At 48.5% G+C, this 26,823-nt stretch overlaps 2 long non-coding RNA genes across 2 annotated transcripts; one reads left to right on the top strand and one right to left on the bottom strand.

Moving 5' to 3' along the window:
• The first annotated feature begins 10,193 nt into the window (after positions 1-10,193).
• Positions 10,194-21,620, top strand: LOC308430963. The gene is made up of 3 exons (XR_013975367.1): positions 10,194-10,359; positions 17,252-17,459; positions 21,508-21,620. It is a non-coding gene; the product is annotated as an uncharacterized lncRNA (long non-coding RNA).
• An 812-nt stretch (positions 21,621-22,432) lies between these two features.
• Positions 22,433-26,443, bottom strand: LOC308420255. The gene is made up of 2 exons (XR_013975024.1): positions 26,333-26,443; positions 22,433-22,905 (listed from the first exon to the last, which is right to left on the bottom strand). It is a non-coding gene; the product is annotated as an uncharacterized lncRNA (long non-coding RNA).
• Positions 26,444-26,823: the final 380 nt, after the last annotated feature.

Below are 26,823 nucleotides of genomic sequence, written 5' to 3'. Positions count from 1 at the left end.
GCGGTTTGCTGTGTTGGGCGTGGCAGGTTGTACCCCGGTTCTGTGCGCACCCGTTTCTCACCCAGAATTGATGCTCCGGCTTTTGTCACCGAGACTGTCTCCATCCCTGCTCTTTCCAAGGTTCCTTGGTGAATCTTCTGCAGTGCTGGCTTCGTGCTCATGCTCACTCAGTTTGTGCTTGTCTCGAAGAGGTCTGATTTCTGTGAGTTTTAAACATAACTCTTCTAGGAACAGCAATCTCGGTCGATGGTTCTTTCCTTTGAGGTCTATGAAAAAGACTTAATATATTTTTTTATTATTAATTCTTTGAGAACTGAATACATATATACTTTTTTTCTGTTTTGGCAATACTCACCCCCCATACTTCCCCTTAACTCCTCCAAGACCCACATCATAGTTTCCATATTCTCACAACTTAAAAAATATAAACCCACCAAGTCCAGCCGGTGCTGATTATGTACTAAAAGACATGGAGCATATTTAGAGACGCCTTCCGAGTTTCTCTGCTGTCTTATCTCGCCTGCGATGGCTGCTGTTCTGCTCTTTATACCTTTGAGGGGAGTCTATCTACTCTTTGCTTTCTTAACTCACTCCATCCATCACCCGCAGGCTGCCCGCAGACCAAGCCTCTAACACACCTCACTGGAAGTGCCGATAGGGAAGCTCTGGTCGGCCTGTGTGGGAATTGACCACTAGAGGGCACGCACCACTTCCCAGGGTCCCTGCTAGCCAGAAAGGCTTCTTTCCTTAAAGATTCCTCGGCAGAATTGCCTTGCCTTAAGCATAAACTAGCCTCTGTGGCATTTTCCGGAAAGGATGCTAGACATCAGAAAGTCTTTATTTGAGAACAAAAGATTAATAAGCCTGCTCAGTTTGTCCCAAGGCAGTGTGAGCAGACTTTTTACCATTGGTGGCTTCCCTGGACCCAGCTCAGGATCATGAGCTGTCCCTCAGACCCTTTGGAGGTTTTCTCCATCATAGGCAGCTCAAGCAAAACATCAGTGCTTAGGAGAGGGCATCACCTGTCAATCAGACAGCTGTGCACACACACCTCTATTTCTCTTCAGACCCTTTGTTACTCTATTAGATGATGCCATATGTCCCAACAACTCACTACTGGAAAGAATGTGCCACACCACATGTGGGCCAAGGCTGCTGTGTTCACGATACTTCAAAGCAAGAGGAGTAGGAGAGCAGAATATACCACGCCCCCCCAAAATATATTCCTCTGGCTTAATTTGAGCTGCTTATCCCGAGAGACTGCAGGCACAGGAGAGGCTCTGAGAACCTGCTCTTTCATAAAAGAAATTGGTGACCATAAAGGAAATACATTGCTCCTTGCTCCAAACTTTTATGGCCAGAGAGACTTTCTTTTTAACAAGACAAGGGCAACTCAGGCTGCGGCTCTGCCTCTTGCAGGGCGTTGGCTGACCCCAGACACCCGAATGTTGATTCTTTTCTGACTCTTTTGGTTGCCATGTCAACTCAAGTCATGTGATTTTTTTGTCCAAGTCTCATATTTTGTGGGACTCTGTGCAAACATTAGCTGGAATATGATTTCTCTCCTGTTAATCTGTCTCCTGTTACTTCAGTGTGTAGCCTAAGCTAAAGATTGTAGGAGGGTCGATGGCAGACAGTTTCACTACCTCTAGGGCTCTCTTGTCAGCCTTTGTCTCAGAGTTGAACAGAATTTGGAACTTGTACTTCAGAGACTCACTAGCCAGTCAGCTGGCTCCCTTGTTTGTCTCAGTTTCTCCCAGAGAAAAACTGGATCTAGATGAAGGGTGCAGGGGTTGCTCTGTGTGCCTTTCACAGCCAACCCTGAATTAGTCGGGTTTCTCTTGCTTTGTTCCTTATAGAAGGTAGAAGGGTGGAGGTGGACTCAGGGCCCTAATACCTCTCCCTCCAGGTTTCTGATATACAGAATTAACTATATTTAACCAATAGCTTTCTTCTCATCCACATTTCCTAAGCTAGCTCCATGCCTGGGGCCAGCACAGTCTACTTTATCCCTAAGTCTAGATCCCAAGTGGGACCTTAACTCAGAAGGGAGAGACCTGGTGGCTCTCCCTGGTCTTAATGATGACCCCCAGGTGAGCCATTTCTATGTCACCTTGTATCCTCTCTCTCAGGTAAACAGGGCTAGGGCACTGACTACCCCCCACCGAGATCCAGTCCCCACTTCTGCCTTCAGCGGGGTCAATGGATCTTTCATCCCTCTTTTCTGCCTGGACAGGGGTTGGCAGGCCAATCTCAGGGTCCTCTTAAGCAATGGATCTCTCAAAGGCCTGTCAATGATTGACTGACCCAGCCAGTCACTGAGTGTTCATAGTACTGCACGAGGTTCTGGGGCCTCCAGGGTCTGGTTTCCTGAAGGCTTCTATAGGGAGGGAGATTTGAGCTACACTTCTGGGAAAGCCTGGATCCCAAAGAGCCACCAGATTTCTCAGAAGCCACATTCCTTCTTATATCCAAAAAGCCATTTGACAGACAACATTGTTTCTGTGTCTAGTTGATCAATTTGCCACCTGCCACATGTCTGCAATTCCACCCGGCTTCTACTTGTTTACATATTCAATCGTTATCCAAATGACGTCACTCACTTGCCCATTCACGAATGCAGTTCCTGATGTACCCATCTCTTCACTACCCCACTCTTCTGCACACTGATGCACTATTCCAGTGACTCATCCACTCACCCACTCACTAGTGTACTCACCCATTCACTGGCCCACTCCAACACCTGCTGGCCCACTCCGACACTCCGACACCTGCTGGCCCACTCCAACACTCCAACACCTGCTGGCCCACTCCGACACTCCGACACCTGCTGACCCACTCCAACACTCCGACACCTGCTGGCCCACTCCGACACTCCGACACCTGCTGGCCCACTCCGACACTCCGACACCTGCTGGCCCACTCCGACACTCCGACACCTGCTGGCCCACTCCGACACTCCGACACCTGCTGGCCCACTCCGACACTCCGACACCTGCTGGCCCACTCCGACACTCCGACACCTGCTGGCCCACTCCGACACTCCGACACCTGCTGGCCCACTCCGACACTCCGACACCTGCTGGCCCACTCCGACACTCCGACACCTGCTGGCCCACTCCGACACTCCGACACCTGCTGGCCCACTCCGACACTCCGACACCTGCTGGCCCACTCCGACACTCCGACACCTGCTGGCCCACTCCGACACTCCGACACCTGCTGGCCCACTCCGACACTCCGACACCTGCTGGCCCACTCCGACACTCCGACACCTGCTGGCCCACTCTGACACTCCGACACCTGCTGGCCCACTCTGACACTCCGACACTCGCTGGCCCACTCTGACACTCCGACACTCGCTGGCCCACTCCGACACTCCGACACCCGCTGGCCCACTCCGACACTCCGACACCTGCTGGCCCACTCCGACACTCCGACACCTGCTGGCCCACTCTGACACTCCAACACTCGATGGCCCACTCTGACACTCCGACACTCGCTGGCCCACTCTGACACTCCGACACCTGCTGACCCACTCTGACAATCCGACACCTGCTGGCCCACTCTGACACTCCGACACCTGCTGGCCCACTCTGACACTCCAACACCTGCTGACCCACTCTGACACTCCGACACTCCCTGGCCCACTCCGACACTCACTCATCTACTTGGGTACTAGGGGAAAGTTCATGTATCCCCTTCCCTCCCTCCCTCAGCCATGTCTCCTTTGCTGATCCTGATATTGGGCGCAAAGACAGAACTGTTAAGAGTCAGAGGCTCCAAACGCACATCCTGACTGACCACAGGGCCATGGACACATTTCTCAAATTTTTCAAATTTCCCAGTGAATTTGAAGACTAGATTCAGAATGGATGCATCTGAAATGTTTCAGTTGGAAGCCAAAGAATGAAGCTGAGGTTAGTGGGCTTTCAGAGACGATGTCCTGGCTTTATTGGGCCTACCTGTTACCCTGCCTGACCCCTGGTGTCCCTGGGATAGGCAGGGGCTCATCCCTGCTAAACAACAAGGCTGTATTCCCCAGGCAGGTGGCCCCACCCCAGCCTTGAAATGGAAGATGGTAATCACTCACCTTCCCACGCACCCCCTTCCCTCTACCAGATTCCCCGAAGGGCACCTGGGGTTTCCTCAGGTCAGTCAAGGTATGTGGAGCAAGAGCAGGCCTGCTCCTTCAGCTCTCTCCTATGGCAGTCTTCAGGACAGCTGCAGGAGGTGTGAAGAGGCTTGAAGAGTTCACTTCAGTTCTAGCTGAGGCCCAAGGACCACCAGGACCCAGCATCCCCAGCGACCGGACCCATGCGGACCTGGTGGAGACAGTTCCTGACAGCTCCCTCCAGCTCCTCTCTGAGGTTCCTGGAGGCAGGAAGGACTTCCTGTCTATAGACAGGTGGGACCAGGCAGGGGACAGAGGAGGCTGGAGCATGGCTGGGGTGGGGACTCTGATGATTTTTGCTCCTCATTCCTTGACCGGCGGCAGCCTGGCTAGAAGACTGCGTAGTACACAGGAGACCATTGCGGGCTCCTTTAGAAAAACAACTGTTTGCTTGTTTGGGGAATGTATGGAACTGTGTATGTTAAATTCTGGGGTGAGTGAGACCATGGCTCCAGCCACATATGTAGCAGAGAATGGCCTTGTCAGGCATCCGTGGGAGGAGAGGATCTTGGTCCTGTGAAGGGTCAGTGACACAGTGTAGGGGAATGCCGGGGTGGGGAGGTGGGAGGGAGTGGGTAGGTAGGTGGGGGAACACTCTGGGTGGGAGGCAGGGGAAGGGAGGATGGGATAGGGGGATTCCAGAGGGGAAACCAGGAAAGGGGATAACATTTTAAATGTAAGTAAAGAAACTATTCAATTAATAATAATAATGATAATAATATAATTACTTTGTTTTTAGCCTTGCCTTATTTTAATCTCTTTAGAGCACAGGGACTCTGTATTTGTTATGTTCAATCTTTAAATCTTTGTTGCCCAGTAGAGTGGCTTGCATTGAATGAATGAATGAATGAATGAATGAATGAATGAATGAAATCACAGACACCAGGCAGAAACATGTCCTGAACGGGATACACAGTGTACACTGTCACATCTGGGCACTGCCAAGTGGACATCCCAGGCAGACATTTTAGGTCATGTGACCTCCACCTGCACTGGCGTTGTGTTGTGTTGGAGAGTGTTGGTTGGCAGGGCCACTCATGTCTTAGTCTCCTTGATATGACAGATCCTTTTCTCTGAGGTGAGGGTCATCCCATATGGGGTGGTACCCAGAGCAGCCAGTGTGAAAGATGCTGAGGTCAGCATCTTGCTGCCTGTTGAGAACCCCACTTGTCCTGCTCCCTGGCCCAGCATCCACTTCTGTCCTGGGAATCGAGCTTTCTGAGGTAGAATACAAGGCTCTAGGCATAAAGAGAGGCTCCGTGTGAGCCTGATGGTCCCTCTGTTGCCGCTCTAACTGCGTTGCCTGGGGCTATTGCTGGGAATAGAACTCCTTCCCTAGCCTGCTTCCCAGCTCTTTGGACAAGATGTGAGGAAGGGTTTGGGCCCTGGAAGTGTCAAGGCCCTTGGGTGTCAAGGGCTGGAATTCCTGAGAATGTAGTCTTTGCAACCACACTCTGGCCTCGTCTGGAACACGGTGACTAGGCTACGTCACCCACATTTGGGAACATGTGCTGAGAAGTGACCTCAGAGAGGAGGGAGCTGGCCTCTCCCCACTGAAGCAGCTTCATTCCTGGACACGAATGTCAGGATGAGGACATCCGGGGAACAGACTGACACAGTTCACTTCTTCAGTGTGGACTCGGACTGGAACCAAGCCTCCTTTCTGCCATGAATTTGCTGTGGCCTTTTGGTATTGCTTGTTTGTCCCAAGTCTCCTCAGCTGTAAAATGGAGACAGACATATGACCATGGAGCATGATTTAAGCATAAAAGGAGGTTAATATGGGTGCATGTCACTACGTGGATAAACACCAACAGTGTGGATAGACACAAAAACCCTGGGGTATCTGAGGGTTCAGAACAGGGAAATCCATTGACAGGAGGTGCATCGGTGACTTCAGGAGGGTGTGGGAGGGATGCAACAGAGAGTAGCTGCTCAGTGGGCATGGGCTTCCTTCAAAGTTGATGAAAACATGAGGCTTGACAAGCAGGGAAGCACAAGCCTTTGATCCAGGCACTTTGATCCAGGCAGTAGGCAGAGGCATCCGGAGCTATGTGAGTTGAGGGCCAGACTGGTCTACATAATAAGTTATAGGTCTAGCCAGGGCTAAATAGTAAGATCCCATCTTAAAGAAAAAAATGGTGGAACTAGCTGCAGGTAGAAAGTCACATAATGTTACCAATATGAGTACCACAGAGTTGATTAATATTTTTAAAAGGCTGCTACTTATTCATCAAGTGCTTGGAACGTCCCCAGAAAAAGCCAGCTGAGCTTGGACAGCAGGAATGGCCACTGTCCTTAGCCTGGTGGTTATGTAGCTCTCACTGAACCAGACTGCAGCAGGACCCAAGGGGACAAGGATAGTTCTTCTGATGGGTGCATCCCTTAGTCAGGGACAGAGTAGCATCTGCTTTGCCTGCTGGGAATCAAGATTCCTATGCTGCAGAGCTGGCCCTTCAATCCTGTCTCCGAATCTGTCCACATCAGTATTACCTGTCTCGGTGGCTGATCTTCTCTTTGTCCAGGGTATTGTATGTATGCTTGTGACCACTGCATGTGACATGTGACCATTGTCCCTATCATAGCATGCTCTTTGGCAAGCAGAGACAGCCAGGCATTCGGCCCCTTGTGTCTTGTTCTTGTGCCTAGAGTCTGTCACGCAGTCAAGCAAGCACTCCTGTTGCACTGTATTTCCAGCCTGGCATAGGCTAGGTGCTCAGTGAACGCCTTCGGAAGGCACTGATGCTCTCTGTGTGCCACTAAGTACTGCCAGCCGTCCAGGGAGGCCAGGCTGTAGGCTGCAGAACGCCATAATAGAGTTTGGATCTAGACCTGTCAGCCCCAATTCAGAGCCCTCCACCTACTCAGACCCACCCCATCCAAGCCTGTGTCCTGGCCTCGCAGCTTGCAGGAAGCAAGCAACACTTGGAACAACATCGGCCTGCGGACCCCTTTAACCCCTCAACTCTATCCGCTCTCAGGTCCTCAGCAGCCCTGCCCCCACCCCTGGAAACTTTTCTCAGACTCCGCCACCAGCAGCCAGCTCCCTTTCCTGAGAACCTCTGTCATAAACAAGGCAAGGCCCTGATCTGGCCTGTCTCTCCGCCCCCACCCTTCCTCACCTAAGGGAGCCTTGGTTATAAATATGGGGGTCACGCCTTATACTCACATTCAGCACCTTTCATCTGGGGTGCTCCTGGCTGCTGGGAGGCTAATTAAGCTTCTCCCTGGGTAGGGTGAGTAAGAGCTGCTGTCCCAGCCTGGGGAGCTGCCTAGCACACATGGGGCTGGCTTTCCTGGGGAGAAAGAGATGGGGTGAGCCATCATCACGGGCCTGCCTGACCTCTCCACATTCTTTGTTATAGGACTTCCGCACACAGATCCCCATTCTCTGACTTATAATGAAGGCCATTTATTGAGCACTTACTATGTGCCTAGGGCTTGCTAAACTTCCACCTATTAAATGTTAACCACATGTGCCAAGCACTGGGGCTATTGTGAAATTACACTCGTGGCTCCCATGATGGGGCTTGACTCCTGGCTGGCCAGAGGCCAGTACTTCCACGCATGACGTCATGAGAAGCCCTTAGTGCCTGGCACGGAGTCAGCACCTGAGAAGTGATTATTACTAATCTCCAGAATCTTCCGACAAGGCAGAATGCTATGCTTTCCCCATTTCTCAGATGAGGCAACTGAGGCTCAGAGAGATTAAGCTACTTGCTGGAGATAAAGCAGAACTGGTTTTGAATTGGAAGGTGACTTGTTTTGTTTGCTTTTGTGTGTTCTTCTCCCCAGCTCAATGGGCCTGGAGTCCACTGACCCCAAAGACGATTGCGTTGCATAATTCTGGAGTGGTATGGGGACCCTGGACCGGAACTCTCCTGTCTTTCTTCTCCCAGACAGAGCACTGGCAGGCTGAGTTTGATCATCTAATCCCTCATCTTAATCCTATTCTTCTGAGGAAGACAGGGGCTGCGCAGGGTGATAGGACTTCATAGGAAACGCTCTCCATGGAAGCCTGAGCCACAGAGAGGCAGCAGCGGCTGTTTACCCCATCTTCAGCTTGGCATGGGCACCTTACAAGCATCCTCACCACAGCATTTGTGGTTGCACTGTGCCAAACCTGGGGTCATTAGGGAAGGGAATAAATAGGAGGGGTGGGAACTAAGACTCAGGAAGAGATAGTGTCCACCCCCCATCTGCTCTCCAAAGAGCTCGAAGCAGTGGGGCTGAGCCAGCATGAGCCCCGTCCTTTGAGGCTCTCCTCCCGTGTCGGGATTGTGATACCAGTACCAAACATACAACAGGTGCTTAACAATGCTCACTGGAGAAATGGGCCCCAGACCAAACATGGACTACATGGATGGGAAGATGACACGCTATCTTCTTACCATTACCCAACACATCTGCTTATATCAACTGTGACTCTCCAGGAGGGGCCTAAACAAACTGGACTCGGTCAGTGAGAAGTCCATGAGCACTTGGCTGGGGTACCTAAAGGTGAGGTAGGTATCGTTCTGGGTGTGGCTAAGATCTCAGTTCTCAGGGTCTCTTCTGAAGAGGGTGGTCCTGGGTACCAGATGTCTGGACCTTTCCCACTGGTCTCTCTTCTTGTTCCCACAGCTTTGCTCTTCAGCCTTGGAATGGGTGGTGATGCTCTGGTTCCCTCTGCTTGCCACCAGCACTTTCTTGGGTTCTCCCCAAGACCTTCCTGCTCCTTCTTCTAGGTGCTCCCTTTAGCATTTCCTCAGGAAGGCCTTTTGTGACAACTTCCACACACCCCCAGTTTAAATCACAGATGCTTCTTGATGTGCAGTGAAGCTACATCCCAACAATCCCATCATAGACTGAAAATTCCAGGTGGTGTGGGAAGTGTACCTGCTTCCTTAACTTGCCAAACCTCACCACTGTGCAGTGCAGCACACCATAGACCACAGTCTGTTTTCCACTCATGCCTGTAGGAACTTCCTGCAAAAGAATGTTGTGTTTATTGCTAGTCCAGGGGGGGAAAAACCCAGAATTAAAAATCCCACTGTGGTTTCTTCTGAATGCATATTATCTACGTTTCACCTTACAGGTGAAATTATAAATTGGGGACTGTTCGAAGTTCCCTATGTATGCCTTCTTTCAGTGCCTTAACATTTGCCTTCATAAGAATTTGGAAACTTTTTCAAATTGGGCCTGGTAACGGTGATTCACAGACCTGGTGACCTAAGTTTGGTCCCCAGAATCCACATGTTGGAAGGAGGAACCCAATTTTGAAAATTGTCCTGATTTAATGTAAGCACACTCGAGAAACACTATATATATATATATATATATATATATATATATATATATATATATACACATATACATATATATATATACATATATATATATACACATACACACATATATGTATGTATATGTATAATAGGTTTATCAAAACTTTTTCAAGGGACTGGAGAGATGGCTCACCAGTTAAGGTCACTGGCTACTCTTCCAGAAGACCTAGGTTCAATTCCCAGCACTCACGTGATAGCTTACAACCTGTAATCATGGTTCAGGGTATCTGAAGTTCCCTTTTGGCGTCAGAGTGCATTGCACACACATGGGACACAGAAATACATATAGGCAAATATCTATGCACTTAAAATAGAAAAACTTTCTCAAGTGCCACCTTAGATTTGTGAGATTATTCTAAGTGTCGTATGGGGGAGAGCTTTGTCAGGGTTCTCTGTGCCCTCTGCACGGTATTTTGTATACTGTAGTGGATGATAGAGCCCTGACCTAAGTGAGCCGAGCTGGTGGATTCAGGACCAACAGCAGCAGTATTCACCCCGGAACTCCCTAAAATACAAACTCTGAGTTAGGACCAGGCCAACATTTGTGTTAGATGCCTAGGGAAGTGTGGTGCATGCTCAAGTTTGAGAACTCTCCAGAAAGCTGAGGATGGTCCCGCGTGTGCTCTTCGGCACACTGGCCAGTGGGGGGCAGTGTTGCCACGCCCATCGCACGGCTGGGCTGGCGGGGCGGCGGGTAGGGCCCCGGGAGGCCGGCTGGGGAAGACCGGCGGGGCGACCGCAGCCTGCTCACCAGCCGCGGCCCCCGGCCGCAGACGCTCCGAGATGCCGAAGGGCCAGCAGCCACCCCGAAGCACCGGACAGGCCGCGCTGCCGCTCTGCCGTGCCCGGGTCTGGAAGGTTCGCGAGGCTCCGGGGCGCAGGGGAGGAGGCTCGCTCGGGCCGGCCGGGGCAGTGGGCCAGAGAGGGCGGCGGAACCTTGACCGCGGCCCCGGAGGCAAAGGGCAGCCTCCGCGTGATGCCTCGGCGAGCAAAACAAGCCGGCCATCTTGGCGCCCTTAACCCGCTCCTGGCCGCTCCGAGCGGCCACCAAGCCTCCTGGCAGGCCTGGAATTTGGAAACCAAAATGCCATGGGCGCGGGGAGGAATTTCTAAGAACGGGAAGAAAACTCGAGGCCCTGGCACATTCCCTGGGGTGTTTTTGGAAATGCCATCAGTTAGCTATTAGCAGACAGGGCCAGCGCTTCGGTCAGTGATTGGATTTGTCTCAGTCGCTTCCTAGTTCTTTTTGCCCTATATTCAAAGAGCTTAAAGTCATGGGTGGTTGAAGTAGGTCAGAGTGATCACCAGGCTGTTGCCTGGCAGCCCTATGTCAGGGTCTGAGACAAGGTGGTATTCCAATGGATGCCCTCGGGTCGTACCAACCCAGGGTCAAGGACTAGCTGCTCCAGTGTGACCAGTTCATTTCCAGTTTCTCAGTCATTCTGATGTCATCCGAGGAACAGAAGACCCCACCGCTCCTATCTGCCTAGTTTACACGTTGTTCTCTCATTTGTAGTTTTCAGGTTCTACAATATTCTTTCTTCTGTCAGCCCCCACAAAGAAGCCTTCCTTAATTTCCCCTCTTTGGTTCCAGTGAAGTTGCCTCTTCCTGGCTAGCCCACCTACATGCCATCATGAGTGGGCCTCAGCTAATCTCAGACTTTGTGGCTGCACCCTCCCCTCCAGAATCCTGAGGACCCATGAGTGTCAGGCCCATCCAGAAACTGGTCTTCTTACTGGGTATGTAGGTCATACAGGAACGGATCCTTGCAAGAGGATTATCAAGTGATTGAATAGGTTTTAATCTGGATTTGGGCCTTGGAGTTAGGCAAGATTCACAGGTGTTTTGAACCTTCAGCACAGGAATACGTGTGGTGGCGTTTTTCTTAAGCCCTGCAATGGAATCCTTCCGTGTGTTTACTCAAAGGTATTCTGAGAAGGACTGTCAGGATGCGTAGGAACCAGAACCATAGGTGTGAACCAGACTGAGAAGATGAGCCCTCAGAGCTCTGTATGGCCTGGGCTCTGAGCGACGGGTAGACAATCAGGCTGGTAGGCTCAGGACCAACTGGAGACTGACTATGCTGGTGGTTCTCAACCTGTGGGTCACGATCCCTCTGGGCATCAAAGGACCATTGGAAAACACAGATGTTTTACACTCTGGTTCACAGTGGCAAAGTTGCAGTTATGAAGTAGCAACGAAGGTGATTTTATGGTTGAGGGGGTCACCACAGTATGAGGAACTGTATTAGAGTCTCAGCATTAGAAAGGTTGAGAACCACTAGTCTAAGTGCTTGGCTGGACTTGGGGTGTAGGCTGAGGTCAGAGGAGGAGGCAGGAAAGAAGTGCTTGAATAAAGGGACCCTTTCTTTTTCCTTTTAAAAGATGAAACCCAAAGTTCTCCCATGCAGGACTCCTGAAAAACCCTTTCATGCCTCAGCCACAGATGATCTGCTGAATGCTCATTAAGGGGAAAACAAAGAGGTGGTTTTGTTTATTTATTTAAGGGGGAAAGAAATGAGCTGTGACAAAACAATTTGAAACCAGGTCCTCTGAGACCTGGGCTTTCACTTCCTTGATGGGAAGTGAAACAGAGAATGAATCCCCCCTCCAAATAAAAGTGAAGTTAATAATCAGACAGCTCAAGCCCTGGCCACATCCTGTGTTAGCTCCCTCCCTCCCAGAGCTCACTGTTTATAGCTGCTGAACCCTCCTTTCCAGCCTAGAGCAGGCTTAACTCTTTCCTCCCCGCCTAGGAGAAGCCTCACAACCGTCAGAGCTGATATGGCCTGGATAAGGAGGTGACTGTCTCCATGTATGTCCATGTGGGGATGTCCTCCATCTCAGCGTCTGGCCATGTGCTTAGTTAGCCTAGCTTAGGTTGTCCCCTTTCCTTTTGACCCCTCTGTGGAAAATGCAGATAAGTTCATTGCCATTTCAGATTCACACAGCCTTTGTGGCCTGGTGGAGTCTGGGAGCTGCAATCTGAGAGACATAGGCACAAGTCTTTGGAGTTCTGGGCCTGAGTTGAAAGCAGTCTTCTGTACATGACTTTCTATTGCCAAGGTCTGCTGTGTGTTCATTTCTTCCAGAACTTTCTCTACACAGTCAGTGGTAGTATGTCCTCATTGGGTAGGGGACTCTTGCTAAGCCTATTGACTTTCTACTATTCTGCTCAATAGCTTTACCTATTGAGCAAAGGTTAGACTCGTTTTACAGAGTTTGTTAAGTGCTTTGCCCAGGGTTTCAAAGCTAACAGATGGGATCTGAGGTCACGCTTTTTGGCTTCCAAGTCTGGTGCCTCAGCCCTTGCTCCCAAGGTCTCTCAGAGATTGCTGTCTTCCTTGGAGCCAGAAGGTTAGAAAGTTTAGGATAATCTCACTAATGCAATGTATAGGTCTCAACACCCAAGGGCTTTCTGAGGTCATTCTAGCTTTGTTGTGAGCTCTCCCAGCTTCCTGCCCACCTAGGGAAGGAGACAAAGCAGGTGGAACTATTGTAGCCCTTCTACTGGTCATGAAGGCCCCCTGCCTTTATGCAGGTTATGGCTACTGACCATGGAAGCATATTTCTGGTCATGTCCTTTGGGTGATCCCTCCAGTACTTGAAGGTATGTTGTACTGCCCCCTGCTGTGTGGAGGCCTTCATGGCTTGATTGACAACCAGGGTCAATAACTTTCAGTTCTCGCCCAAACCAGTCCAGTCTTTAGGAATGAGTTCATCTCCTATGGCTCTACACTGTGTGTGTGTGTGTGTGTGTGTGTGATTCAGAGCCATGACTCAGAGCAGGCACTGCCCTGTTCATCAGCTTGCAGCTGATTTAACCAGAGGGAAAGAGCTCATCCTCCAAAGTGATGTGTTCTGGACCAGAGGGTATAGCCTAGGCATCTAGGGAAGACAGTGCCTGGCAGGATGCCAGGCCCAAAGATGTTCAGAATAGTGTGCCTTTCTACTTATATTTGATGTTTAAAAAAAAAATCCTGGATAATGGAGCCTCATGGCTAATATCTGTAATCCCAACACCAAAGAAGGAAGGTCACTGTGAATCTGTGGCCACTTTGGGCTACAAAAATGAGACACAGGCCCTTTCTGGAAAATAAAAGCAAGTGCTTGCTTTAGCAGCAAATATACCGAAGACAAAAAATAAAAAAGAACAAAACAAAAAACAAAAGAAACAAACAAAAAAAAAAAAAAAAGGAGAAAAGAAGTGGTAGCACTTATAAATTAGAGTGGGGGGGGCGTCTTCTGCTAAGAGCTTCAGAGACTAAGGCTGCCATCTGCAGAAGACAATCTGCCAGCCATTTGGTGATACTTACTAGTGACAGGTACCCCAATATACTAACCTATTTGCCCTCACACCCTATGAGTGGAGTGTGTGTGTGATCCTCCCCATTTTCCCGAAGGAAAAGGCCTAATAGTTTGCCTTGCTAAGGGAGTTCATTGTGTCTTAAAATACATTAAACCCACTAAAAAGTAATTTTATGGAACTTAAAGTAAATGTGGTTCCCATCTTGCAATGGCCCAGTGACCATGAGAGAAGGGATTCCATTCTTGGTCCTCATATAAGAAAAGGGAAGGGTTTAGGAACTGCTCTGACCCTGGGTAGGGTTGTCCTGACTCTTCCCCTAACAGATCTTTCTGTGACCTCATCTGTAGTAGGAGATAGTGTGTTGCAAGATCCAATAAGACAGTAATTGAATTAAAAATAATTTCAGCTTTATGAGCTTAAGATTTGGGACAATTTTAAACATACACAGGAGACTAGGAAACGTAAAACAAACAAACAAAACCTTGGGCCCATTATCCAGCTCCAGCATCACCAGCTCGTAGCCAAGCTTGTTCATTGACAACCCCAGCCGCCTCTTCCCTGGACTGATTTTTGGTATTTGATGGGCTTTGAAACAGCAGGGCTATACAGAGAAAGCCTGTCTTGATAAACCAAGGGGAGGGGGAAGTTGGGAAGACCTCATACATGCTAAGCACATGATGTACCACTGAGAGACATCCCTAGCCCCACACTTAACTCTGAAAGAAATCTTATATGTTAGATCCTATTTCACATTGGCCCTAAATAGAGTATCAGTATGGGGTATAGAGAGAGCTCAGTAGCAAAGGCACTCGCCATCCAGCCCACTCACCTGAGTTTGGTCTTTAACACGGTGGACGGAGAGAACTGACCCACGCTAGTTGGCCTCTGACATCCATATCTGTGCTCAGCAGATGCACCCCCCCATGCAATAACTAACAATAATAAAAGAGAATGTTAGTATTTGGACCTTTTACTTATAATGTCACCCACAGAAGAACCAGTTTTTGTGTCTATGCAGAAATACCTGGTTAGTAAGTCTCTAGAGGTATTGGTCACTCTGACAGGCCTTGGGAGCATTCTGGTGCTAGATGAGTAAGTACTGAGTTTCATGTGAGTATAAACACACACAAAGGTGGATGCAGCCACGTTGAGTTAATGAAAGAGATCAGAGTACATCTCTCTTTATCCCCCACCTATTCAGACACTCGGCTTTGGGCGGTTGGTTGTCCTTGGCTTTTCCGTTTAGTGTTCTACCGACCAGCTGTCTGAGCCTCCTCAGGGACTGGCTTCTCACTTGACTTTGTTCCAGTGGCTCCACGGAGTCCTCCTTGGTGGGTCTTCCAGCCTCCTTCTTGGCCTTGTCAGTTGCGGGCTGCTCAGCTCACAACAAAAGTTGACTGGCTTGCTTAGGGACTGCGGGTGTCAAGCCTGTCCTCAGCATGCCAAGTGCTTTGCTCATCTGTCCTTACAGCAGCCCTGGGAGATCAGTGTCATGGTTACTGTCATTCACAGAGGACACTAGGGGAGGGCAGGTAGGTCCCTTGCCTGCCCAGGAAGTTGCAATGCTAGGGTTGGAGCACAGCCTCTAACAGGGTGATTCCCATTGTTTATTTAGAGTCACTTAGGAAACCAGGGGCAACTTGACCTCTGACCAGAGTTTTTACTTTTTGAGGCCCAATCTCAAAAAGCTAAAATCTGCAGTCTCGGTGCATTTTCCTTGTGTCTACATCCTGTGAACAGATAGAGTAAGGTTTATAGGTGCTGTTTAGGAGATTATGTTGTCTAGCCTCTACTGCTGGTTTGTCTTTGGTGTTTTTTTGTTTGTTTGTTTGTTTGTTTGTTTTTCCCCTTGGCGTGTGATTAAATAATTGTTTGAGTCAGAGACTCTATGATTGTGACAGGTTTGAAGGTTGGCAGGGATAGGACGACAGGCCATTGCCTCAACAGTATCCCTTTGGAACTTTTTGTCACATTTTCCAACTTGAGGTAGACAGAATTGTGACATTTTGGCATGTACAGAATCAGGATCAAGTATGTTAGAATTCTTGGAGGAGGATTAGCCAGGGCCTCATTTTCTTTCTCCCAGTGGGTCGGAGTTCAGCCCATATGCTTTTCCCTTGGCTGAACTCTGAGGGTTGGATTGATTGATTGATTGATTGATTGATTGATTTGTGAATATACTGAAGCTGTCTTCAGACACACCAGAAGAGGGCATCAGATCCTATTACAGTTGGTTGTGAGCCACCATGTGGTTGCTGGGAATTGAACTCAGGACCTCTGGAAGAGCAGAGATCAGGGATCTTAACCCCTGAGCCATCTCTCCAGCTCCTGAGGGTCAGTTTTAGATGGCTTTCATGAGCCACCTTTCTACTGGAAGCCTGCCCTGCCAATCAAAAGCAGCCTGGCTTAGCAATGCTGGGGCCTAAACGAAAGCCTTATGTATTCACATGTACCTGCTTTGTCTCTGCTTCCTCACAGCTCTTGATATCCTTAAGGAGGTAGAGGTGGGGATGCGTTTGTTCAAGTCATTGGAGAAGAGGCAGCAACAGAGCAACACAAGAGAGGCAGCAGATGATAGAGTCCCAGCCGCAAGAGGGAGCAGGTCAGGGACTTGTGATTCTTCCTGGGTTCTCCAGACATAGGCATGGAAGGTACACTTCTACAACTGTTTGCCAACCCTTGCAAGGAGAAAAGCAGGGCTGTCTTTATTCCAAGGAATGTCTAGAAATCAATTTAAATCCTCTATGTGTTTCCAGTCGCTGGGATTTCCCTGAGTTTGCTAATAGATGGCAGGCTAGTTCTCTGTAACCTCTCACTCTCCAGTGTGGCAGTTCCACAGGTTTGCTCGTGTTCCCAGTGAGCCTTACACCAGGCTACACCTACACTAGGCTCTGCTAAGATGCACCAAGGAACCTTCCACAGGCCACCATGATGGAAGCTGACAACGCCCATGTTGAATGGATTGATTTGGGGCCTCCCTTTAGGAGGACAAATCCTCACTCTACAAATGACCAACGGTGGGAGTGACTTAGGAGGATTGCAGGAGAAACAGACAAGACAGGAAGTTAGCTTTCCTAGTGCTGTCCTTGCTCAGTGTTTCAAAGAGTTTGAACCCCCTCACCCCCAAAGCAACAAGACTCCAGAACATTCCTGAGAGTATTTGGTTAGGGATCATAATTCACCAATCCTCCTGCTTCTCTCTGGGGTCGCATATCCCTATCCTCCCTTCCTTTGCTTTTGTGTTCTTCTTTTTCAGAGTATTTATAACTGTCTCCCTCCTTTATCTTAGATCTATTTCCTACCTCACTCTTCTTAGCCTGTTTCCCTGTGGTGGGCTGCCTGCCTTTTTAATATATATGGATTCTTGGATGATTGATTTTGCCTGTTTTTTGGATTTATTCCTTCCATTTCTTAGCTTCTGTTTTCTTTCCACCATTTTAGGTCTTTCCCCTGCAGCTCTCCGGAGGCTGTGCTGCATTTCCTGGTGCTCATCTGTTTGAGTAGAGCTGGCATGGAGTACTGTGACCAGCAGGGAGGGGCCATGGTGCCAGAAGTCTTGGGTGCCTGAAGATGCTTCCCCTAGCCCTGATGCCCTAGAAGAGGAGCCCTTCAAGACAAGCTGATGCTGGCTGCCAGGCCCTGGCCAGAGGTGGGGACAGATGGCATTTCCTGCTCAGTGTGTGGGCCTGGACCCCAATGCTTGGGGGAGTTCCATAGGTAGATGAGTGAGTCTTAACAGGGTTCATAGGAGAGGTTGAAACATAGGGCTGGTATCCTGTTAAAAAAGTATCATTTGGAGAAGTGAGGGGGAACTTGAAGCAGAGGGGTGTGCCTCCTGGGGGAGTCTGGTACCCTCTGACACCCCTCTCCCCATCAATACTGATAGTGTTCTTGCTTTTGGGCTGCTCTGCCAAGGAGACAGGCATATTTCCACTGGAGATCTGTCCTTTTTCCTCCCCAGTGCCCCACTGTTAGTGGGCATCGTGAGGGTTAAGGCTACTGGACAATGAATAGCAACTCAAAATCCATCTGTGGGAGGCTCTGAGGGTCACCCTGGGCACTGATAGAGGCAGGTGGCACCAAGAAGGTGGGTGTGGTAGCACAGAAATCCTAGAAGTTGCAACCGCACCCCTCGTCTGGAGTGACAGGGGAGTGGCCTGAGCCCTGCTCCCCAGCTGTCCAAGGCAAACTGACTGGAGTCCATCTGGCTGTCCCCTCCAGCTCAGGCTCGCTTCCCATCCTGGAACACCAAAGCTGTTGGGCCATGGCTAAGTCTGCAGAAAGCACAGCAGAAGGGTGCCTGGATCAGGGTTCTACCTAGGAGCTAAGCTGCACCAGGGGTAGGGAGCCCGAGAGCAGCCAAGGGAACCTTCGGATGGCCTTGTCTCCCTAGGTTCTGTGTAATGGTGGCCACACACTTCCCTGATGAGTGTCATTTAAAGCATACTTCATTCTCTTTCCAGAATCTGTCCCTTCATTATTCTCATGGTCATCTATTCACAGTTTTCTCTGTCACTCTAGAATATATTTGCTTATAGAAAGACTTGAACGGTATCTTGGGTTGCATAAGTCTCGAGAGTCCCAGGCCTTTATTCTCAGATTCTGTATACTTGTTTTCTATCTGATTCAAGGCAGATCCTCCTCCTCTATATCTGCACCTGTCAGTATCATGTCAAATGTACACAGAACAGATCCAATAGTGGGAATACTGGGACAAAATGTGATGAGTTTCTAAGCTGTGCTCCTCACTAGGGCAGGAGAACTGGAGGCGAGGACTCAGTCTCTAATGTAGGATCCAGTGGTCCCTGGCCCTCCCTGCCTGAACCCAAGTCTGTGCTTTCACTTCCTCCCACCTCCCCTGACTCGCCTCTTCCCATGCACCATGTTGTATAAATATTTACACCCCAGGAATCTTTCTCCAGCTGCTTCACTGGTCCCTCTGAGCGCTTGCTCTCTCACCTAGCAGCTGCAGCAGATCTGGTTGCCTTTGGTCAGACAAGGGCAGGCCCTGGTGTGGGGGCCCATGGTCCCTCCAGGGTAGAGTGCAATTGGCAGAAGCAATACTGAAGAGGTCACAGGGCTGTGACTGAAACCCAGCCACTCTCCCTGTTTGCTATCGTCTCCAACACCCCCCTCCATTCCCCTCCACCCCAGCTGTCCATGGGCAATTTGCCAAGAGCTGTGGATCTCTGGTCTGGCTTAAGACATTCCTGCTACTTGAAGAAGTGGCTCTCAGGGTTGGGATCTGTGGCATCCCAGCCTTCTAGACAGTTACAGACCCAACTGTCTGACACCAGAATAGTAGCTTCGTTTACTTTTGAGCACTTCACAACTAACAGGCTATGGGATGGTCTCCATTTGCCTTGAAGACCACCTGAGATCAGGACAAGAACCTGCTGGCAAATCTCCGTATTGGGCACACCTCCTACACTTGTGGCATACATAGATCACCCTACCTCCTACTGATTCCTGGTAGGGATTAAAGGGCTCCTTCCCCATTTTCCTTGGTAACCCAGGGAGGTTGAGTTTGCTAGTTTGCTGGCATTTGGGTTCTGTCTGGCAGACCCACTGCAGGGTGCTTCCCCATATTCTCGTGGGTATGTTCAAGCCTCCTGCAGGTTCTGGTTTCCTGTGCAGGAGTGTTTCCTCTTTCAGACTTGGGTGGTGGCAGGCACAGAAGGTCACCTGCTGCCTCCTCCCCTCTCCTTACCTCAATTTCTCCCTTCAGCAGAGGTAATAAGCATGTATTCCTAACCCCCATCAAGTAATGCAAACCAGGTTTTAGAAAATTAACATGGTGGTTTCATTTAAAATCTTTTTCTGGGAATCTTATGGTGGGAGCAGAGACTGGTAAGTTATCAGGGACTATGGAGAAGATGGCTCCAAATGCTTTGCGGAAGCTAAGGAGGTAGCTAGAGTGAAAAAGGCCTTTCATATGTAACAAACTTTAAATTTCAGTCCAGTGATTGCAGGTGGGTGCATTGGACTAGGTGGGGACCAGGGACAAAGGCTGGCCAGGTCTCCACACACCCACACTTGTGCCAGAAAAGGAACAAATAACTTAATCTTTCTCCCCTGCCTCTTTGGGAATGGGAGAAAAGCTGATGCCAAAGGTGCCAGGTGTGACCACAGTTCTGGGTACTCGGGGTACAGTTTAACCACGAGGTGGAGCAAGGGGCCGTGGGCTGGCACTGGCTTAACCAAAAAGAATGTTTAGAGAAAAGGGTGGGAGACTACAGCTCAGAAGCTGGAAGAGATTTCTGCCTCTTCAGCCCCCCAAAGTAAAACAAAACTCAAATAAAGGTTGGACCTGGCAGATATTAATACAACAGAGCCAGGGCTGCTGTCCACACACCACCCCCTTTCCCCTTTCTGTTTCTGTAAGTGGCTGAAATAAATTTCGTGAAACCACCCCACCCAGCTGAGGGCCCAAGGTTTCAGAGCAGTGGTGTTTTTTTCACCCAGAAAGCTCTTCATTTTCAAAGCTGAGAGCTTTTTGTTTGAATTGTTGGGAATGGAATGCTTTTGATTTAAAATAATCCTTTTCCTGCAGTCACCTATTCCTCACAGATAGATGCGTTGGCACTATAAAATGCTTGCTGGAAAGCCAGTCCACAAATGCTCTGTAGCTTAAAACAGTGGACGCTATGGGTCCCAGGGCTTGGTGATCACGGCCACATTACTTTCTGTGATGTCAGAGCATATTCAATAACTGGATTTTCACCTTTTCCTAGTGAGTACTTACTAAGGGTCTACTGTGTGCTGGGCGCTAGCTAGGGACTGAGTTGAGAGCTGGGAGGAGAGATGGTTAAAATTTGAAGTGACTAAAGACAACTAAAAAGGAACATCAGACTTCATGTAGGAAGATGGAAGTTAACAAGGCGAGGGCCTCCTGACACCTGTTCAACAGCAAAAATGCACTGGAAAGGAAGATGTCTCTGATTTCAGACAACATGGTTATCTACAGTAAAAACAAACTCTTCCAAGAAGTCTACCAAAAAGCTCCTCATATAACTAAGTGATTTTTATAAGCTCAAAGGAGAAAAGACAAAAAAAATAAACTATATTTTTATAAATTAGTAATAAATGATTAGAAACAGAATTACAAGAGTTCAAAAGGGGGGAGATATTAGGTATAAAGCTGAAAAAAAAAATAGCATCTATATACCAACAGCCATTGTCATGGGGTACAGTCTTGCAATTTAGAACTCACAAAGTGTTGGAGGAGCATTGCTTTGAGTTCTAGGCCAGGTTGGCCTACAAAGAAAGATTCTGTCTCAAGAAAATCCCAATCAATCACAAAAGTACTGATTAAATAAATCAAGTGTGTGTGAGGTGTAGGTCAGCAGTAGTGTGTATGTTTGGCTTGCTGGGTTCAAACCCCGGCGGCCTCCTTACTTCCACCAATAAAAGACCTAAATAAATACATATGCCATATTTATGGCTAGAAAAATATTAGAAATTATATTTTTAAATCTGTGTTATTCCGGGAGTTAACCCCAGGACACCCATGTATTGAAAATGGGGTGGTTTGAATGAGAAATGTTCCCCCCTGACTCACATATGAGTACTTGGTCTCAGGTGAGTGGCGCTGTTTGGGAGGCTATGGGACTCTTACTTAGGCTGTAAAGTTTTGCTAGAGAAAGTATGCCCACTGGGGGTGAACTTTGAGTGACCTTTTCAATTCATTGTCCCAGCTTCATGTGGGAGGAAATACGATCAGCCAGTTTCATGCTCCAGCTGCCTGCTACCATGCTCTCCGACCACCGTGGACTCTCCTTCTGTAACCATAAACCAAAATAAACACCCTTTCTCATAAAATTGCTTTTTGGTCTTTTTTTTTTTTTTTTTCTTTTTTAAGTCACAGCAACAGAAAAGTAACTAAGTCAGAAAGCAGACACTCCATCCCTGGTTTCCAAGTAGGACTTTTTTTTTTTTTTCCAGCAAAATGATTCTGAAATCTATATAAGAAGGCAAAGGAATAAGAATAGATAAAATCATTCAAAAAGTAAGAAAATGTTGGGAGGAAAAAATGGCCTTTGATCTGAAGACTTACTGAAAAGATACTCTAATTGCCAGTGGTTGGAATTGGCAATACAAGTGAACCGTCTGACTCGGGGAGAGATGAAGACAGTTACCAGGAGAAATTGAAGTCTTTTCAACAGTGCTAGGATTGGACAATCACGGGCAAAACCAAACAAAACATAAGAAGGAACTCCAACGTAAGTCTCCTTTTAGGGACTGGGGATTGATTTTATGTGTGTGGTTGTTTTGCCTGTATATATGTCTGTGCACCTAACGTGTGAAGTGCCTACAGAGGCCAGAAGTGGAAAGCCTGTGGCGGTATCTTGTCCACCCAACACTGGGATCTTGCAGGACATGAAGGATGATAGCTCCTAGGCATCTAGAGAATACAGTGAGGGCTGAGGGCTCAGTGTATGTATGTATGTATGCATCCCTGAGATCCATCCCGGCACAAGAAACAAAGATGGAAGGAAAGAGAAAACACTAAGGTAGCAGAATAAAGCCCCCCTTTACTACTGATATTTAAATGCAAGGAAATAAACTCTTCAGTCAGAAGACAGATCAGCAACATAAGAAAAACCGTAACTCGACTACATGTCACTGTTAAGGGACTCACTTTAAATCCAAGGACACAAATAGATTGAAGGTGAATGACAGGAAAAAAAAGATTCCTCAGGGGCTAAAGACACGTGAGACTCTGAGTTCAATCTCTAGCACCAAAACCAAACCATAGAAGAATAGAAAAGCTGCCTGTGGTGGTTTGAATAAGGAGAGCCCACAGTCCATAAGACGTGGCCCTAGTAGAGCATATGGTCTTGTTGGAGGAAGTGCGTCACTGTGGTGACAGGCCTTGAGGTCTCAGAAGCTCAGGTCCAGTCTCTCATTGCTCCCTGTAATCTTGATGTAGAACTCTCAGCTCCTTCTCCGGTACCGAGGCTGCCTGCACGCTGCGATGCCTCCTGCCTGAGTATAAAGGACTGAACCTCTGAACCAGTAAGCCAGCCCCAACTAAATGTTGTCCTTTAGAAGAGTTGCCTTGGTCATGGTGTCTCTTCACAGCAACAGAAACCCTAATGAAGACACAAACAGACTTTAAAAGATTATAGGTGGGCTAACAAGGTGGCTGGCCATTTGACAGTCCTCCAAGTTAAACCTTTGACCTTCACATACACCTAAGACTACAGGAGAGTAGGATAATATATATTAATCAGATATTAAAAACAGCAATTATAAACTTTTGTTAATAACTTACGTTAAAAATACACAAGTTTGGAAGAAAGCAGACTTTCCCAGAACCGGGGCTTGAACCCAGGCTTCACAGCTGTGCTAGGAGAACCCTCTACCACTATGGACTGTTCCCAGCCCTTTAGCTTCCATTGTATTTTTCCCCCCCAGATATTCTCTGTATTTACATTTCAATTAGTTTCCACTGTTTGAGCCTGGGTCTTGCTAAGTTACCCAGGTAGGCCTTGAGCTTTTGATCCTCCTTGCTTAGCCTCTATAGTAGCTGGACTACAGACCTGTGTCACCCAGGCCTGGCAAAAACACGACCTTAATGACTTGGGTTGGAAAGTACTCAGCTGTGACACCAAAAGCATGATCCACAAGAGCTAAAACTGAAAAATCTGACTTCACTCAAGTTCGAAACGATTTCCCCCCAGTGAGTTGTTGAAAGGATGGAAAGGTAAGAAGCAGGCTTGAGGGAATTCGAAAATCTCTAGAATATGCAAAAACAAAATGAACAAGACCCTCCAAAACCTCATGTCTCAACAGAAAGGAAATAATGACCCAGTTAAAAATATGCTAAAGACTTGAATAGAGATTACACAGGTCACAGCCCAACAGACAGAACATTGCTATAGGAGAAATGTGAATTGTTGTAATAAAAAAGGCAGGCAGAGAGGTTCAAACCTGGAATCTTAGCACTTGGGAAGCTGAGGCAGGAGACAGGTCTTGAGTCTAAGGGCAGCTGGAGCTACTTTAGTGAATTCTAGAGCAGTTTGAGTTATAGTGAGACCTTTTCTCCATCTGGTCCAAACCAGATGCATGATATCACTGTATACCTAGTAGAATGATTAAAGTAAAAATGGTAACTTAAGTTCTGAGGCTGAAAAGCAACCGGAGACTCATACATACACGTGCCAGGGATACACAACCATAAAATCTATTTTGTACAATGGCTTGGTAGAGCTGTGTGGTGGTGCTGAGGCAGGTGGATGTCTGTCAGTTCCAGGATAGCCAGGGTTATATGGAGGCTCTGTCTCAAAAACAAAACAAAAAGCTTGGTAGTTAAAATTTTAATTTAATGTATAACCAGCATATGGTTCTAGAGATCTGTTTACCCTAGGGATGTAAGAGTTATGCTCTCCCACAAATTTGTGTCTGAACATGTATTGCAGCTCTATTTCCAGCCCAAATGTCCCATAGGTTCATGGTAAGAAACTATTATATACTTATGCATCAGGAGGCTATTTGTCAATAGCAGGATATATATACGACATGAATAAATCTTACAGACATTATATTATCCTGTGAAATATATATTGTTTGGCTTTATTTATAAGGAATTCTAGAAGAGACAGTATTATTGCGATTGAGAACATATCAGTGGTTGCCAAGGATTAGGAATGGAGCAAGGCATGACCACAAAGGGATACTACCAGGTATTCTTCTGAGGGTTGATGAAACTCCTGTGGATAACGGAACTATCTGACTATGGTGACTCTTCAGTGAATCTGTTTTCATAAATACGTATATCAAAGATCATTTTTACAGTATTAAAAAGTAAAACAGGACCACAAACTATCAAACTCAAACTACTCAAGGAAAAAAGCATTCCATGAACACATGGGGGAGAGGAGACAAGTTGGTGAGATAGGTGTGTGTAGCCAAGAATGTTTTCCATAGGAAGTGATGTTTGAGCTAGGTTCAAAATAATTATTACAAATTTTCTTGGGCACGATCTTGGCACCTGCTTTGGAGTTCAAGATCATCCTCAGCTATAAATTGAGTTTGAGGACAGACATGAAACTGTCTCAAAAAAACCAAACCAAAACAAAAAACCTCAGCCAGGTGTGGTGGCATAAGCTTTTAAACCCAGCACTTGGGAGGCAGAGGCAGGAGAGTCTCTCTGAATTAGAGGCAGCCTGAAGAGACCCTGCCTCTAAACAAAACAAAACAGAACAGAACAACCTTGGGTCATTGACTTCAGACAGGATTTGCAAGTGCAAAGGCCCAGCAGTAGGAGAAGGTGACTTATTTTCCTTTAAATAAGAGCACAAAAGAATGCCTTGGGGGTGTGGAAGTAATAGTGAAAGTCCAGGGCTGTGATTAAGCAGAGGAGGGGTTTGTTGTCTTCAGGCCCAGGCAAGTGGGCACAACCCAAGTAAGATTTTTCCAACTTCCCTTGAGAGATCTGAAACAATTAACCTAAGAATGGAGGTTTAAATACTCCACTTAAGGTCCCAGCTAGATGTTTTCTCTCAGCTGTGTGTCTGTGTGTGTGTGTGTGTTTTGGTGTATTTGTGGTGTGTGTGTTGTGTGGTATGTATATATGTGTGATATGGTGTGTGTGTCGGTATATATGTATATGTGGTGTGTGTGTGTCTCTCTGTGTATGTTTTGGTGTATGTGGGGTGGATGGTATGTGTGTGGGGGGGGGGTGAAGGAGAGAGCACACCAGCTGAAAGTGGATGTCACATTCACTGAGAGGAAGCTTGAAGCTCAGACTCAGACCCCAGCAGCTTCACTTAGGGTAGGATCTGGACTGCCCTGACCTAGGAGGCACCGCCTGGTTCTGGAGGACGTGACAGCTGAGTGATATTAAGAGTTCTGAGGGGCTTAGGACTTCTTAGACACACAGGAGTCTGGTTCCTACCTCTATTCGAAGACCCCCATACCTGTTAGCAGAAACACTCGTGGCAATAATCAGCATATTCAGAAGAGTTACACATCGAGTTCCCGTGCCACATCCCTAACCCACCTTGCTCTTTCCAGGCTCACCTGAATACACAAATTTGAGGCCAGCCTAGGCAACATTGCAAGACCTTTTGTTAATAATAAATAAAAACAAATCACAGCTAGAAGACAAGACCAACACTTGAATCCCGAACTGCTCAACGCCAGTGCCTTGGGTTCATCCTTAGAGGGTCTGAATCTCTGTGTCTGGAGTCCACAATCCAGACAAGGTAACCCAGGTGGCTTCAGGGCTTCACTGGGCCAGTTCTCTTTACCTTTAACCCAGGGAAATCGAGGCCACCCCCAGGGCTCAGGTAGCAAAGGACCGGGAAGGGTCAGGTTTCAATCCGAAGCCTTTGGGAGATTTTGCAAAAGACCACGAGCCCCGGAGGAAACGCAACCCCTCTAGGCGCTCAGAGGCGTCGCCTGGCGCCATTGACCGGTTCCGCTGTCTAGGGGCGGGCGACCCCGCGCCGCAAGCTCCCCCTCAGCAAGGTCCACTGGGTCGGCTCGGGTTTGGCGGACTCAAGGTCTCCTCACCTCCAGGCTTCCCGAGGACTTTCACTTTCCAGGGTCTCCAAACCTCGCAGCCCCGCCCCCACCCCATACCTGCGCGGCCGGGGACGCGCGAACCGGAAGTCGGCGACAGCGGCGCCCCTCGGACGGAAGCGGCGGCGCAGGTGGAGGCGGCGGCCTGTGCCAGTGGGGCCCGGCGCGCCGGAGGCCTGGAGCCTCGCGGCTTTGGCTCTAGCTGGCCGGGTACCTGCCGCCCACCTGCGGGTCTCCGGCCTCCGCGCGGGCCGAGTGTCCGGGACGCAGGGTTAGCGAAGGGTTAAGGAGCGCTCACCCCCCCCCCACCTCCCTGGAAAGTCCCCTAAATGACGTTGCAACCCGACAATTAGAAAAAAAAAAGTTTAATTATAGAGACGGGCCCTGGGAGCAGGAACAAACCCGGGCGGTCGGCGGGGCGGGTAAACAAGCCGGGAGCGCGCCGCCCGCGGAGCCCGCGCCCCGGGGAGCGGGGGAGGGGA

This window comes from Micromys minutus (assembly GCF_963924665.1).
Source record: "Micromys minutus genome assembly, chromosome: 1".
Taxonomy (NCBI): domain Eukaryota; kingdom Metazoa; phylum Chordata; class Mammalia; order Rodentia; family Muridae; genus Micromys; species Micromys minutus.
Note: the sequence above shows the minus strand (reverse complement) of the source record. Positions and strands in the feature narration are given on the sequence as shown.